The sequence below is a fragment of the Pongo abelii genome, chromosome 6 (assembly GCF_028885655.2).
Source record: "Pongo abelii isolate AG06213 chromosome 6, NHGRI_mPonAbe1-v2.0_pri, whole genome shotgun sequence".
In the NCBI taxonomy this organism is placed as follows: Eukaryota; Metazoa; Chordata; class Mammalia; order Primates; family Hominidae; genus Pongo; species Pongo abelii.
In genome coordinates, this window is record NC_071991.2 from 96151086 (window position 1) to 96169570 (window position 18485).

Here is an 18485-nt window from a genome sequence, read left to right on the forward strand (position 1 = left end):
TTGAGTTTTCTGTCACTGCTTTTGGATGATGTGGTCCCACTATTGAACCATTAGATGCTGGAAAATTCTTAATTATATGCTAAACCACAAAGTGACTTTTTGATTTTTTAAAACTGACTCTGCAGCCTAGAAACTTACAGAAATATTTTCAACTAAATACATTGAAGTTCTCTCTTGTCCTCCGTTCTGCGAATTCTAAAGAACTCCCAACTCCTTAAATGTGACGTGGAGGCCTAACTCTCGTTCCCACCTTGTTTTCCTCGAAATACTTCCTAATTTTTCCAGACTAAATGTTTCTGTTCTGCATTGCCTCTCAGCTTAAGGACAAGTTACCAGCTCAAAAGTAGTGTCTATCTCACATTTTCGTCAAGCAAAGAAGGTATGATCGCTCCCTCCTTCCTCTTACAATTGCACCCCAGTGTTGTTTTTCATCTTTTTATATTTTTAATGCAATTGCTCCCAGAAAGCAGCAGCATCAGAATCCCGTGGAGGACTAGTTAACACACAGATCGGTCGGCTCCAACCACAGGATTTATGATTCAGTAGGTCTGGTATGGGGCCCAAGATTTGGTATTTCTAACAAGGCCCCAGATGATGCGGATGGTGCAGTTGAAGAACCACACTTGAGAACCTCTGGTCTCTTGTTTTCTAACTCTGACTATTCCAAATGTTACTCCACATGTCTGATGCATCTTCTAAGTGAAGTGTGGCTACGTAGTATAAGAAATAATTTTTAAATGGTGAAATCTTCTACTTACTAAAATTCATTTAATCGTAAAAATGTCAATTTGTACATGATTTCTTAAAAGTGAATTCCTTATATAAAACAGAATATATATGTTTGGGTGAAACGAAAATCTTTCATACTTCAGAGGTTTACAGTCCTTCTATGGAAAATGTGAAGTAATCATAATTCTTTGTCTCTTCAAAGAATCAACAGAAATTGAGTATTTCTAAAAATGAGATTATGTGTGCGTTTAATGGCCTGGAATTTTAATTTGTTAAGCAAATAGTAACAGTTGGTACTTAAGGAATGTTTGTTCAAGGTTTCTGTAACAATGCTAAGTGCTCCATAGTCATTATTTAAGGGACTTTGTGTACAAACCAAAAATGTATAATACTCACTTTACACATGAGCGTGCAGAGGTTGAGAGAGATTAAGTAATATAACCAAGGTTACAGAAATAGGAAAGCTGTAATCCACGTTCAAACTAAATTTGAAATTACCCCAGGTAAATATGTATAGTTTGATAGGCCCACCATTAAGTATCAAGGCACTTCTGTTTCAAAAAATAAAATTATTGATTAGATGAGAAAATATTACTTAATATTTTTTCTTGACACCTCTCATCCTTACTCCTCACACTGAGCTAGAGATAACAAGCATTGCCTCTCAAAGTAAGAAAAATGTATCAGCTTAAAAATATTACTAAGAAACAATTGTTCAGAGATTTCTGGAAATATGAAAATATTATTTTTTCATAAAAAGTGCTTCTTGCTGGGCAGTAAATTGCTTGGAGAAAGAGTGAAATTAAGTGAGAGTTAGTATATAATTTCAGCTAAAGATAGTTCCCACTACTCTGTGTAATTAAGCCAACAAGGATTTTAAATCAAGGTTATCCACAATGAATATAATTCACATGTTGATAGTCAAGAATTAAACATTTTATGATTACTGTTTTACAGGCAAGCAAACAAGAACAGGCAGACTTGCACAAGAGAGTACAATAGGTCAGCAGCAGGTTAAAAAAACAGTTTTCTGACTTCCCTTACTGGGATTAGTGTGTTAAACATTGTGAGCAGATTAACATATTACTGCAGAACATTTAAAAGGGTGATATCCTCTCTGTTTTCTGAAAAACATTACTTGTATGAGGTAAAAATCCATTTTAAATTCCACTTTACTATCAAGTCATACTGTGAATTTAATAAATACGTCTTCAGAAATTTAAGAGGGCAATGCTGATAAATGTTGAAAAAATAAACATTGACATTATTTTGAAGAGGCCTTTGAACATCAGGTTCAGAACTTTAAGGCAACACATTTAAGATGTTTTAGTAAGACAGAAATATTACTAGAGCTGCAATTTTTGAAAAAAGTCTTATTCTCCAATATGTAAATGACAGGATGCCTGTTTAGGGAGCAGAAATTGAATTAAGGCAGGTTTGAATCTTAGTAGAGATGATAGGAGTTAAAAAGAGAAAATGAAATAATGGAAAGTGTATTGTGGATACACAGTAGGCAGGAGAGGTGACAGTAGCACAAAAACAAAGGTGTATACTTCCTAGCTCTGTGACAAAATTGAACTATGGTTGTGTTTTAGGTAGCTTAACCAGAGCTTGATGCTAATAAGGGTGAATTGTGGAAAAAAAATTAATCGCTGCAAAATAATATAATCTACCACATTTGGTTTAAAAAATCTGTTTTCCCAAATTTGCTTTTGTAAGGTTCTTGAGGATACAATCAACCAAGGTACACTTTAAATTAAAGCAGATATGTGGATGAAACAGGAAAAATACAAGGATATTCAATATCAACATTTCCATTAAGAATTGTACCGGGGCATCTGGCCAACAGAGTAGGGAAATTAAAAAAAATAAGTATCAAAATGTAAGAACCAAAATGAATACTATTTGCAGAGGGTGTTATTGTCTATATTAAAACACATAAAAAAGACATATTAATGAGAGAGTTCAACAATTTTTCTGGTTATAAAAAATAAATATACTAATTTCTGTTCACTAGCAAAAAATGATAATAATGCAATTTAGAAAATGTAATTTTGGGCTGGGCACTGTGACTCACATCTGTAACCTCAGCACTTTGGGAGGCTTGAGCCCAGGAATTCGAGACCAGCCCTGGCAACATGGAGAGACCCCATATCTACAAAAACTTTAAAACGTTAGCTGAGTGTGGCGCCACATGCCTGTGGTGCAAGCTACTTGGGAGGCTGGGGCAGGAGGATTGGTTGAGCCTGGGAGGTCAAGGCTACAGTGATCCATGATCGCATGACTGCACTCAGCCAGGCTTTCCTTCCCTGTCTCAAAGAAAGGAAAATGTAATTTTGGAGGCAGCATAACTCTCCATCCTGAAGTGTGGGTTACGTGTAGTGACTTCCTTCTAAAAGTACAAAATGAGGGTTTGGGGGAAGAAAGAATAATTTTTCAATGGAGAAAAAGGACAAACACTACTTCAGACAGATGATCAAGGTTATACCAACAGTTATAAATCATGTAGAGAGTAAATACTCTTAATATGATATGATGAAAGTGACACTTTAGCCCTGTGTTCTTCTTCCCCCAGATTCAGAGCCCCAGCCTGTTCATAAAAAAAATCAGATGAATTTTGTCTGCGAAACATTCTGCAAAAATATCTGACCAGTAAATAATCCTCTAAATAGCCACAGCAAGGAAAGTCTGAGAAAGTGTCACAGCCAAGAGGACCCTATAAAGACATGATGACTAAATGTAACATGGTGTCTTCCATGGGATCCTGAGACAGAAAAAGGACATTAGGTAAAATCAAATGAAATCTGAATAAAGGGTGAACCTTCATTAACACTGCTATATCAGTATTGGTTCATTAATGGGAGCAAATGTACCACACTAATGTAAGATGTTAATAACTGGGGAAACTGTGTGGAGTGGGGTTGAGGTAGATGGAAATTTTCTTTTATCTGCTCAATTTCTCTGTAAATGTAAAACTGTTCTAAAAAATGTCGTCTATTAACTTAAAAATGTAATTTTCATTTATAATATCATTAAAAATGTAAAATAGATAGTAAAAGTTTAATAAAAGTTACAAAATCTTTATAGATATACATAATCATCTGAAAAACATTTTAAAAAACAAGATAAAGTCATGCACCACTTAACAACAGGGATATATTCTGAGAAATGTGTAGTTAGGCGATTTTAGCATTAGGCAAACATGGAGTTAACTTACACAAACCTAGATGATATAGCCTACTGCACACCTAGGCTTTATGTAGTAGGCTATTGCTCCTAGGCTAGAAATATGTACAGCATGTTACTGTATGGAATACTAAAGGCAATTGCAATACAATGCTAAGTATTTGTGTATCTAAGTGTATCTAAACATAAAAAAGGTACAGTAAAAATACATTATTATAAACTTATTGGACCATCATGATATATGCCATCTATTGTTGACTGAAATGCCACTATGTGGCACATGACTGTATAAAAAATATACCATGAACAATGAATTCAGAGTCTTAATATTGTAGAGATAGAAATTCTCAAATTGATCAATAGTTTGAAACCAATGTCAGTCAGCCTTCTAAAAGATTATTCTTTTAGAATTTGAAAGGCTGAATCAAAAATATATATAGAAGTATAAAGACCCAAGAATAGGTAAAATACTGTTAAAGAAGATAAAAATGTAGGAAAAATTTCTTTATACCAAGTATTGAGAATAATATAAAGTTTCTAGTAATTAAGATAATCCATTATTGCTGCAGGTATAAACCAACTGTACAGTACAGACACTGCATTTTCTCCTCCAGAAAAAGAGCCCCACTCATATTCAGAAACTTGGTTTATAACAGAACTGGCATTATAGGTTAGTGGAAAAAGAGTTTTCAATAAATGGTACTGGGACTACTGCTCACTGCTATGAAAGCAAAAAAATTAAACTCTTACATATAAAACTATTAGTTGTATAAGACTTAAATGTGTAACATAAGCTATAAAACTTTTAAAAGATGAGGCCAAATGTGGTGGCTCACACCTGTAATCCCAGCACTTTGGGAGGCCAAGACGGGTTGATCACCTGGGGTCAGGAGTTCAAGACCAGCCTGGCCAACATGGCGAAATGCCGTCTCTACTAAAAAATACAAAAATTAGCTGGGCACGGTAGCAGGTGCCTGTAATCCCAGCTACTCAGGAGGCTGAGGCAGGAGAATCGCTTGAACATGGGAGGCGGAGGTTGCAGTGAGCTGAGATTGTGCCACTGCACTCTAGCCTGGGTGACAGAGCAAGACTCCATCTAAAAAAAAAATATATATATATATATAAAATATGAAATTTATCTTTATGTTGTCAGGGAAAGATAAATAAGATGCAAAAAGTCACACACACAGGAAATGATTAATACAATTTTATGGCATCAAAAGATACCATTGATAAAGTAAAACACAAGTCACGAACTGGGGGAAAGAAGATGAGGTAGCATCCAAAATACATGAAGAAATCTTGTAAGTCTATTAAAAGACTATACGACCTAACAGAAAGAAGCAGCAAAAATCATGAAAAGGTATGTCACAGAAGAGGAATCATGAAAAACAAATATACATATACAATTATATTCAACCTAAACATTAATTGGGGAAATGAAAATTAAAATAACCATGAAATACATTTCCATACTCACAAAATTGACAACTATGAAAGTCTGACTATATTAAGGATTAGTGAGATGTGATGTGAATGAAACTTTTCTAAAACGATGATGTGAATGTCAACTGCTTCAAGCATTTTGGAAAACAAATTTAAATTATTTAACAAAGCTGAACTTGTAACTTAGTAATTCAACAGGTGAGTACTTACCCTAGAGAACTTTGAAAACATGTCCATTTGAACAAAAATATTCATAACAGAATTGAATAGTTACAGAAGTAGCCTAAGTGTACATTAACAAGTAAATAAATAAATAAATATATATATATATAAATAAATTTTGGTATATTCACATTGTGTTGGCACTGGATGACTGTGAGAATAAATGTACTGTATCCTCAAACAACAATATGAATGAATTTCAGGAATATAATGTGTAATAAAATTAAAAAGCAAATAATAGACAATTGCGTGCAATGTAATTTCTACATAGAACTATGCAAAAGTAAAACAATATGCTGTTTTGGCATAGATATATGGTAAAAGTCAAAAAGCAAAGCAAAGGAATGTTAAACACAAAATTTATGATTTAATTTTCTCTGAGCTGAGAGGAAAGGGAATGAAATTCAGAATGACATGGGATAGTTCAAAGATAGAAATGATAACCATTTCTAAAACCAAATGCTGGACACCGTGTGCATTTGAATCATCATTCCTTATATCTTACACATATTTTATGTTTAAAATGTACTCCATATTTAGAAACATGATTTTATTTTGTCTTATTTATTTATTTATTGAGATGGAGTCTTGTTCTGTTGACCAGACTGGAGTGCAGTGGCACAATCTCAGCTCACTGCAACCTGTCTCCCAGATTCAAGCAATTCTCGTGTCTCAGCCTCCCAAGTAGCTGGGACTGCAGGTGTGCACCACCATGCCCAGCTAATTTTTGTATTTTTAGTAGAGACAGGTTTCACCATGTTGGCTAGGCTGGTCTCGAACTCCTGATCTCAAGTGATCTGCCCACCTCAGCCTTCCAAAGTGCTGGGATTATAGGCATGAGCCACCATGCCTGGCAAAACCATGGTTTTAAAACTCAACCAATAATAGCATAGGATATCCCCAAAGCATTTGTAACAAAGTGATTCTACAAAATATCTATAAAACATCTCAGAACAAACTTAAATAGATTAGGTTATTTATCTAATTATTTTTGCCCATTTTTCTGACAACATATTAGGAAAAGAAGGAAAAAACTATCTGAAGCCCTGTTAAAAGTCTGAGTCATTTCTGCTCTATTTCTTTCCCTAAGAATGGTAAGAGCTGGGCATTGTGGTATGTGCCTTTAGTCCTAGCTACTCTGGAGGCTGAGGCAGGAGGATCACTTGAGCCCAGGACTTTGAGGCCACTGTAAGCTATGATCATGCCACTGCACTCCAGCTCAGGAAACAAACAGTATTTGTTCAACAAACAAAAGAAAATAAAAGAATGGTAGACAAGGTAAGAGAACATGAACAGGTATGAGAGGAGCATAGAACAAGAATGAGTTTTATCAGGCATTTCTTTTCATGTTTGTTGCACAGATAGTGTTCACGTTACTTGATCAGTTGGCATGCTCAGCGAATCAGTGTTCTGATTAATTATTCTTTTTACTAGTTAATTAAGATTAAACCTCAGTTAATTAGAATATCCTCTCTACTTCTAATAGAAATCTAAAGATGACAGAAGAGGTTGATGCTAGAAATTTAAGATGATCGACAAGAGTCAGTACAGATGTGGTCCAACCTCTCATTTACAAAATCATATAGTCCTTTGGAGCTAAAAGTTCCTTGGAGATGTTCTATTTCTGCCCCTCATTTTGCAGTGCTTGCACTGAACCTGAATCTGCTATTTCAGAACAGAGCTAGTACTCTGTTCTTCAAAGGCTGTACTTCTCTGGCATATACCATGATTATTGATCCTCATAAAAAGCTTCAAAGCACACTGATGGCAGAATGGCCAGAGAGACATTCCCCTGCTTTTCATTTAAGAGCAGGAAAGTGCACTGGCTGGTATATTTTAGAAGACACTTTACAATGGCAAAATAAAAGGATTGTCTACTTTATCAAAGTTTAATGTACTCGCTAGAACCAATAAATAATGGAATAGCGATGGTTTCCTATGGAGAGAACTGCAATTTCAATTCAGCATGAGAATAAATAATTACTATTGTAAACAAATCATTTTTTAAAGACCTAGAATGCTGTTCAACCAAACACAGAGCTGAAATCTGAACCATACAAATGTTTCAGAGTGTTTATTATCAACAGTGAGTTCTAAGGTAAAACTGAAGGATGTCAACAGGTAGAAATTAATGAAGATCACATAGATTTTAGCTGCTTTATTAATGCAAGGTTCTTCAGAGATTAAAAAAAAACCCACAATGAATTATAGGGGTCCTTTTCCATGATTTATGATTCGTGTAATGGCTGCTGTAGTTGAACCTATTGACTTGGCTAGAATTTAGTATGATTGTAGCTTTGTGGCAGCATAAAAAGTAATTGCTCATGTCTCAGAAATGTTGTATTACAAAACAAGTGAATATATTTTTAGAGCATAATGCTTCATTTCAATGTCACTTGAAAATCCAGCTTATAAAAACCACAAGGCTGGAAGTTGAAGGAAAATATCACATTGAGTTTCTTAGAAAATTAGAGGAGAGTAAAATACTATTATAATATGAATATTTTATTGACATTAATATGCTTGCTCTTGTCACAAGTAACATTTGTTGGCATGGCCTCAATTCCTGCCAGCAAATTTCAAGCAAACGTATAATTTACTCAGAATGTGGACCAACAGCACCTAAGAAAGAAGCAAACAACTTTGTATCTATTAGACACCCATTATATGAAATCACAGAAACTACACATTGTCCACTGTTTTGGGTAATTCTTTTAGCTAATTCACGTCTTTCAGATAACTTAGAAAATTCTGTATTTTTTTCATAGAAATTCCACAGGTTTAGAAGTTGAGAGGCTTAGAATCTTGTGTCAGATCTGCTATTATTTGGGGAAGTCACTTTACCTCTTTTGGCCTGCCTCAATCTTCTACAAACTGCAAATAATAAATTTATTCTTGGTTTCCTAAACTAGCCATTCATCAGCATTGCCATATTTAAGGAATTTCTTAAGAACCCTAATTCTCAAATTATAGTCAGCTTTGGGTAAGTCCTAGAGATCTACCTTTTTTTTTTTTTTTTTAAAAAAAAAAACAAACAAAAAACCTCCCCAGGTGAGGATCCATAAACAGATTTGTAAATCAATAAGCTACATAATTTCAAAGGTACTTTTTAGCTCTGTGATTCAGAAAATACATACTTGTTGATGAAGGTTACAATTCAAAGAACACTCGTTTTAGAATTGTAAAAGACTCCAGTTGCATTCTTATACACTAACAACAGTCAAGTCGAGATCCAAATCATGAACAAACTCCCATTCACAAATGCCACAAAAAGAATAAAATACCTAGGAATATAGCTAACAGGGGAAGCGAAAGCGCTCTACAGGGAGAACTAGAAACCACTATGCAAAAAAATCAGAGATGACACAAACAAATGGAAAAACATTGTATGCTCATGGATAGGAAGAATCAATATCATGAAAATGGCCATACTGCCCAAAGCAATTTATAGATTCAATGCTGTTCCCATTAAACTACCACTGATATTCTTTGCAGACCTAGAAAAACCTATTTTAAAATTCATATGGAGCCAAATGAGCCTGAATAGCCAGGGCAGTCTAAAGTCAAGGCAGTCTTATGCAAAAAGAGCAAAGCTATTGGGAACCATAGGTGTTAGGCTCAAATGTCAGTTTTCTAGGAGCTGCTGAGAGGGTGGAATTGTCCATCTATCTCAGAACTTGGTGGACAGCTTTATAATTTCTTGATACCTTTTCAAGATAGACACTTGAGTTACATTCTTGGGGCTTTTCTCTTGAAGGTGTGATGGGCCTACCTCCTGGTGTGAGGCCTCCTATGGTCCCCCAGTGGGGATCTCCCCGGGAAGACAGACACCAGTGGGCATATCCCCTCTGGGAATGCAGCCTCCTCCCCATGGGATGCGAGGCCGTCTTTGACCCTTGGCCACAGAGTATGCAAGTAACTCCGCAGAGACGTGGGCTCAATTCCTCAGGGCCACATTACCACAGACCTATTTGTTTGTTATGCTGCTGTTCACGGGTCTCTCCAGATTGTCTGGTTTTCCTTACAGAGCCCCATTCCCCAAGAATGTGCCCATCAAGACCCTAGACTCATCTTGGCCCTCCTAGCTCCCTGCCTGTTTCCTGAAAGGCTGTACATAGTCCTTTTATTTCCTTGTGGCATATGAAACTGGTTTATAATAAACTCTTAAGAGAATATTAAAAAAAAAAAAGCTGAAGGCATCACACTACCCAGCTTCAAACTGTACTACAGGGCTACAGTAACCAAAACAGCATGGTACTGATACAAGAACAAATACATAGAGCAATGGAATAGAATAGAGAGCCCAGAAATAAGACCATTAACCTAAACTATCTGATCTTTGACAAAAATGACAAAAATGTAATAGGGAAAAGGATACGCTATTTAATAAATGGTGCTGGGATAACTGGCTAGCCATATGCAGAAAATTGAAACTGGACCCTTTCCTTACACAATATACAAAAATTAACTCATGATGGATTAAAGACTTATATGTAAAACCCAAAACTGTAAAAACCCTGGAAGATAACCTAGGCAATTACCATTCAGGACACAGGCATGGGCAAAGATTTCATGACAAACACAACAAAAGCAATTGCAACAAAAGCAAAAATTGACAAATGGGGTCTAAATAAACTAAAGAGCTTCTGCACAGCAAAAGAAACAATCAACAGAGTAAACAGACAACCTACAGACTGGGAGAAAATTTTTGCAAAGTATGCATCTGACAAAGGGCTAATATCTAGCATCTATAAAGAACTTAAATTGACGAGTAAAAAAATGCCATTAAAAAGTGGGCAAACGACATGAACAGACACTTCTTGAAAGAAGACATACGTGCAACCAACAATCATATGAAAAAAAAGCTCAACATCACTGATCATTAGAGAAATGCAAATCAAAACCACAATGAGATACCATCTCACACCAATCAGGATGGCTATAATTAAAAAGTCAAAAAATAATATGCTGGCAAGGTTGTGGAGAAAAAGGAATGCAGATACACTGTTGGTGGGAGTGTAAATTAGTTCAACCATTGTGGAAGACAGAGTGGCAATTCCTCAAAGACCTAAAGACAGAACTACCATTTGACTCAGCAATCCCATTACTGGGTATATACCCAAAGGAATATAAACTGTTCTATTATGAAAACACTTGCACGTGTGTGTTCATTGCAGCACTGTTCGCAATAGCAAAGATATGGAATAAACCCAAATGCCCATCAATGATAGAAGGGGTAAAGGAAATGTGATACATATACACCATGGAATACTATGCAGCCATGAAAAATAATGAGACCATGTCCTTTGCAGGGACATGGATGGAGCTGGAGGCCATTATCGTTAGCAAACTAATGCAGGAACAGAAAACCAAATACCGCATGTTCTCGCTTATAATTGGGAGCTAAATGATGAGAATACAGAGATCCATAGAGTTAAACAACACACACTGGAGCCTTTTGGAGGGTGGAGGGTGGGAGGAGAGAAAGGATCAGGAAAAATAACTAATGGGTACTAGTTACCTGGGTGAAGAAATAATCTTTACAAAAAACCCCCATGACACACATTTACCTATGTAACATCTTACACAGGTACCCTTTAACCTAAAAGTTAAAAAAAAGACTCCGGTTGAGGGCTGGGTGCAGTGGCTCATGCCTGTAATCCCAGCACTTTGGGAGGCCAATGCAGGCAGATCACTTGAGGTCAGGAGTTCAAGACCAGCCTGGTCAACATGGTGAAACCAAGTCTCTACCAAAAATACAAAAAAGAAAAAAAAAATTAGCTGGGCATGGTAGCACATGCCTGTAGTCCCAGCTACTCGGGAGGCTGAGGCAGGAGAATCGCTTGAACCTGGGAGGCAGAAGTAGCAGTGAGCCAAGATCCAAGATCACACTACTGCACTTCAGCCTGAGTGACAGAGCAAGATTTCGTTTCAAAATAAAATAAAATAAAATAAAATAAAATAAAATACTCTGGTTGCAATTAAATTAATTTTAACCTTAAATCAATCTTAACATTGAAACTATGCAAAACAATGTCTTAAAAAATATAAGGATTTTCTATGAAAAGGTTCAAGATCATTATTATGAACATAAACATCACTATAGGTACACACATAGGTCAATGCAGATATGCTCGTGACATGAAAGATTTAATCCACATGTGAACTAAAGAAATTAAATCATGTTTCACATACTTCTTATGGGACAGTCTCATTTTATAAGGAAAAATTTTATTTTAATGAGGCATTATAATTTTTTTATATTTTTTTTTGAGAGACAAGGTCTCACTGTTGCCCATGCTGGAGTAGAGTGGAGTGATCCTAGCTCACTGCAGCCTCAACTTCCCAGGCTTAAGCTATCCTCTCACCTCAGCCTCCTGAGTAGCTAGGACTATAAATGCAAGCCACCAGAGCCAGATAATTCTTTTTATTTTTTGTGAATTGGGGTCTGGCTACATTGCCCAGACCAGTCTCAAACTCCCAGGCTCAAGTGAGGCTCTCACCTCATCTTCCCAAAGTGCTGGGATTATAGGCCTGAGCCACCATGCCCAGCCTAAGACATAAGATAATTAATGACCATGTGACCATGTAGTTTTGATTAAAGTGGCATTCCCATGTCTCCTGGTTCCCCTTTACCCAAACCCATACAAATTAACTGCAAAACCTGTCTTTGGGTTTTTAAGCTGATTGATTTTCTGTGTGGAGTTATCTGCCATGACCTGATAGAATATTGGAAATTATTTAAAATAGTAATTTGAGAATAACTAATAATAAACACTTCTCACTGATGGCATTGACAGTAATTAGGCCACTGAGCCAATTGTGTCTGGAGACTAGTCCTAGTGGCATTATCAAGAGCAACTTTCTATTCACAACAGCCACGAAATATTCATTGAATTCTTCTAAAAGCAGCGTCATATCATGCACATATATTTTATAGGAAAGTTAAAAAATAACTTTCACATCGTCAAAATAATTGCCAATCTGCCAGACTCGTGCCTGCCAACTCTGGGTCTTATTGGATTTTTAAATGTGAATCATGTATCCATAACTGTGAGTCCACATTAATGTTCTGCCAGAGCCTGGCATCAGCCTCTGCATAGACAATCACAAGCCAATAGAGAAGGAATGGAAACAGCACTCTATTGATCTTGGCTTATTTATTCATAAACTAGGAAAGCAGTGGAACAGCTATGCAAGAAGCCTACTTTCTCTTCATGTAACACGTTGGCCTAAGAGATCTATAGAGCTTTTTAAAAACAGAGAAGGCAGCAAGATTTAAAATAATAAAACCAGTAAGTCTTACTTTTGTAATTTCCCTTGCTGATTTTCTTACAGTCCTCCCTAAAATTTTAATTATATATTTTATAACATTTAGTTATAATTTTATTTATACTTGGTCCCTCTCTGAGTATTGCGTAAAGAGAATGGGTATTGTCTGAAACCAAAATTTATCAGAGAAGTGGCATCTTCAGAACCTAGCATGTTGGCGGTGGCAGTGTGACAGTGAGAGACCCTCAAGGGAAGGTGAAACTCAAGGAAAAGTGTCATATTTGGATGCTTTTCAGGAGATTCTCAATGTAGTGCCAAAACCTTGAAAATTCTGTGTTTGCTTTCTCTTAAAAAGAAAAAATTATTTATTTAGGCAATAGGTATTTTTTAAAGTGAGAGAAACTATCAGAGAGCTGAAGCAGAAAAGCAAGTTAAAAATAAAGGAAACAGAAAAGGAACTGATATAGCTGATTTGATACTAGAAAGATCACCCAGGAGGCAGCACGGAGAATGGATTGGAGAAGGGTGAACATTGAGTCAGAGGCTTTGTGACTAAGTTATATTTGCATGAAGTCAGTGATAGTGCGGGTGGAAAGGATGGATTGGATTAGAGGGATTTTAAGGAGGTATCAATCATTGCTACCTGGGACAGGAGGAGGAGGAACAAGAGGAGGAAATTTTGGTGAGATGACCAGTTCATGTTAAAGCCAAGTTTGAATTGCCTATGGCAAATCCTTGTGAAAATATTTACTTAATGGGCAGTTGTAGATGTGCTCAGATATCTCTGTCTCATATATACATAAGACAGATTGTGGTGTCATTAACATAGGTAAACGGAGTGATCAACATATTTCCCAAGAAAAAGATAAACTGTAAACGGTCTGCTAGAATTGACAAGAGTAATTGTTGATGACAATAACTGGAGACCTTGGTAAATGATACAGCAATTTCATGCTTAGAGGAAAAATTCAATTTCGGAGTTGAAGAGTAAATTATAAGTTAGGAATTGGAGACAACAAATTGAAGCCATGTTTTTAGAAAATTTGGTGGAAAAAGAAGGAGACTGACAGAAAAGTAGGATCAACAGGGGTTTGATTCAGAAAACTTACATGTATTTATAGACTGAAGGGAAAAATCATACAGAAGGTATGTTTGAAGAGAGAAGAGAAAAAGAATAAAATATCAGGTGATATTTGAGATAAAAAGAAACGGCATTCAAGCTCAGAAGCATACATGAAGCTTGGACAGGAGGGTAGATGCCTCCCTTAGTGTGGCAGAGCTAAAAGACAAGAATGGGAAGGGATGCCAGGAAGTGTTTTTAGAGATGAGAAAAGGGGCAGAAAGTCAATGCTATTACACAAAGGTCAAGATTTTTTAAAATAAATTTTTGACTTGTATTATTGAAATGATACATATTTATAGTAAAAATATTTTAATACAGAACATTTTAAAAGAAAAATACAACATTCTTGATATAAATAGAATTGCCCCTTCCCCTTGCGTCCTCTTGCAAGTGGGCACACATTGGAATGTTTTATAATCTTTCATGCACTGGGAAGGTCACAAATATCACTAATATGCTTTAGGTTTCAGCTCAGTCATTTCTATCTTCCTTTTATCCTGAACTGTTTATGCTAACTCCCCAATGTTTGTCAAATAGTCATCATCCACATCACTGAATTTTTCATATTTTCCAAACATTTCCCCTAAGTATTTTCTTTCACGGACTTGAGTTACATTGAAAGCAAGAGCCACATTCCACTCATCTTCAGAATTCCAGAACACAGATTCAGAGCTTTAGACATTGTAGACCAGCACTGTAAAACAGAACCTTCTGTGATAATGGAAATGCTTCTCTATGCTATCTAGTACAGCAGCTACTAGCTACTGTGGTTATCACGCATTTGAAAGGTGAAACTCAAGAACCGAACTCTTAATTAAAATTAAAATGTGGACTGGATCTAATGTATTGAACAGCACAGTTTGTACATAATTAGTATAGTGGTTCAAAGAATTGTTTTTTAGTTGGCTTTTTGGATGGTTGTATTTTTATTCCTCTTTAAAATATATATTTGTTTTTCAAGGCTTACTGTAAATTTGAGGGAGCAAATTGGAGGAGAAATGACAAAAGAAACAGAAAAAATGTTAAATCAGACAAAGGAACTAAAAAACGTCAGTCTTAATTAGAAGATGGTCAAACAAATCTCTTAACTGATGTTCACAATGATGGTTTCAAATCATCTAAGGAATAGGTGAGTACCAGGGAACTTGTGTAATTTCAATCAAATTTAATTTTTACAATAATCCCAAGAAATATATCATTATCCCTATATTACAGACTAAAACAAAATAAACAAAAACAAATAAAACCTTTGAGACTCAGAACTATTTTAGCAGCTTTCCCAAAAGCTGCTAAAACGTAAAACTAGAATCCTGACCCATCAATGCCAAACCCTATTTTTGCTCTCAGCATGTTGCTCGAATTATATTCATCACACCATACTCTAAAAACACACACACACTCATACACAATATTTTAGAAAAAACTTCTATAAAATGTTTAAAATATAAGCAAATCCTTATAGTGAGTAAAGAGATAAACTCTTAACTCATTAGAAAATATTGATCTTCCAAATGACTTATGGCCTAATGATTCTGGACAGACAAGATACCATTTTTATTTTCATAAGTCAATACAGCTATACTAATTTTAAAACCCTAAAAATTTTCTTATATGGCATGCATTACATTGTTTAAATATATTATTTCCCCAAATAAATTTGCTACATTTTCTTTTCTAGGAGAAAATAAAATCGGTGAATTGCAAAGATATTAAGAAATTTTTTTATTACCTCCAAAAAATAAAATTATAAAACTTATTCTTACCTTTTTGTTTCCTGTAAATGTGTGGTATATTCCCCTTGTCCCTCGCGACAAACTTTTCTATGATTTCTTCAATGGTTAAGGCCCCAAATGATACATTAAAAAATATACATTTGTTTTATATTTTCAAAGTATTCTTAATCTTTAATTAAGAACTACACTGAAGCTCTGTTGTCAGTGCCCCTATGAAGACTGAAAGAGATGTGACAGTTTTAAGACTGGTGCCTATGGTCAAAAGAATATACTGACTGCTTCCAAATGTCTATAAATAAATTATGGTTTCTTAAAGGCCCATGAAATGAAACTTTATTTCTTGTCATTAGTTATCTAATTTCTTAAAGGTTATCTTTGTTAGGAATGGAATCAATTTAATGATTTAAATATTTTTCAAACATTTTATAACATTTTTATACTAGAATTCTTATTTGCTTTCAATTGCCTTTCTCATTCTTTTTACTTTCATTCCATGTTTTCCTTCCGAATTATAATTGTGTATTCTATTCTGGATGAAATACTTATATTTCTCTAAAATGTGGCTAGTAAACAAAACCATGTAAGAGTGTGCATAAGAGGGAACCTCAGATCTCTTTCATCTGTGATTTTTAAAGTTATCCCTGGCTTTACTAAACCATGGGTTGCTATGGCTGTTGTCATCGCAGTTAAATATAGACTCTAATTTAGATAATCATAGGATAAAACCCAAAGTGACGTACTTTTTCAAATAAAACACTGATACCCCTTCATATACACAATAGTGGGAGAGACATACTGTATTTAACATTCAACCAGTTGTCTGGGTATTGAACTCTGTTATTTCAGTAGTTAGTATAAACACAACCAGAGAGAAGCAAATCAGAAGGAAAACAACAAAGAGAAGCAAATCAGAAGGAAAACAACAAAAATTTCTGCATTTTCTGTTTCCTCAAGCAAAAAGGCCTTAATAGGAAAAAACAAAACACTTTTACTAAATGCACCATGTTACTAAATCCAACATATTCAGGAACGTGTATTGTGGCATTTATCTGAGAGAATCACGTGGTTGGATTTAACATCTTTTACCCCAGCCCAACAGGTTTGATTCAATTCACATTTATTGAATGTTGTTTTTAGATAAAAGGTGTGTGTAAATGATTCATTATAGTAAGGTGTTCTATATACTACTATAGGCCTCATTCTTTCTTCAGTGATAAAGAATAAAAAAAAAAAATAGTGAGAGAGTCCAAAACACCATGGTCTTAAAGCAATCTTTTTCAGATGGAAAAACCTCTAGGTGACTGCCCACACCACCTGGTAACTCCATATTGACAGACAACACGATAATTTGGAGTAAACAAGTCATATAAAACTACAGTTTACATAGGCTTTATCATTGCAATTATATTAGGCAGCATTTTTATAGTAGGTGTTAACTAAAGGACTGGAAAAGTAAGGTGTTGGGTATAATTCCAAATAACTGACCAAAGGCAAAATCTAACCTTTATCTTTTCACAAAACAGCTTTCTGGCCCACTAGGTATTGAGCCTCTAGCTAATCTTATACTGAGTCGTTACCACCTCCCATTCACCACGTGCTCTTAATTAAGCCTGGGGCATACACAAGTGTGAATGCAAAGCAACTCAACTGATGGTATTCGGTACTCAGCTATAGACTGTAAGTGCACTAAAATATAAACGCATAGTGGATGGTGTAGGTCCCCTGTCCAGAACCCCCTTACCTGCTTGTGCATTTCTCTCCCAGCTCCTTTGAGATTTGACTGTTAGTGTCCAGCAGCTAGCTCCGACTTCCTTGAAAAACTGCCCTTTAATGAATATTGACTGGCACAGGGGTACCAAAGGCTGCCTCCTTGCTTTTGGATGGACTAACCCGGTGATGGACTAACCCCGTGGTGCAATTTGTGCTCCTGAGCGTCTCCATGCAATCAGAGTTAAGAGCGTCTCCAGCTGAGACCACACTCTCAATCAGCACTTTTTCTTTGTCCTTTCCTGTTTTTCTCACCTCTGTTGATCTGAGATCACATTCCAAATAAATCACGTTTACTAAATCCTATTTTCTGTGTATTTGAGTCAGTTTCCTTATCTTTAAAATGGAAATAATATCCCATACTCCAATGTATAGTGGCAGTGTTTTATTTAGAAAATGGAAGAGTTGAAAAAATGTTATTTCTCTTGTCCATTCTTTAACTCTGAGCTTTCTAACAGAAAAAAGAAAAACATTTCTAAACAAATCTACCAATGAGTCAGAATTATTTTTCCTTTCCTTTTCTTCTTTTCTTTTTCATTCCCAGATTGAAAACAAGGAAGAGTTTTTTGTTTTTGTTTTTTTTTAATGTGAATGAATCTTTTTTTTTTTTTTTTTTTTGAGACAGAGTCTTGCTCTTCCGCCCCAGCTGGAGTGCAGTGGCGCGATCTCGGCTCACTGCAAGCTGCGCCTCCCATGTTCACACCATTCTCCTGCCTCAGCCTCCCGAGTAGCTGGGAAAACAGGTGCCCACCACCACGCCCAGCTAATTTTTTGTATTTTTAGTAGAGACGGGGTTTCACAGTGTTAGCCAGTATGGTCTCCATCTCCTGACCTCATGATCCGCCCCGCTCGGCCTCCTAAAGTGCTGGGATTACAGGCATGAACCACCCACCGCGCCCGGCCATGAATGAATCTTGATAATGTAATTACCAGTGTTTTAAATAGTTTTACTCAAAATACTTTTCTTTTAATTGGAGCATTCCATGGCTGTCATTTGTGTCTAGATT

General features: G+C 35.7%; 1 long non-coding RNA gene across 1 annotated transcript; it reads left to right on the top strand.

The window, feature by feature from the left end:
- Positions 1–312: 312 nt before the first annotated feature.
- On the top strand, positions 313–17677 carry LOC129060266 (uncharacterized). The gene is made up of 5 exons (XR_008526845.1): positions 313–379; positions 3305–3516; positions 12759–12878; positions 14940–15107; positions 17476–17677. It is a non-coding gene; the product is annotated as an uncharacterized LOC129060266 (long non-coding RNA).
- Positions 17678–18485: the final 808 nt, after the last annotated feature.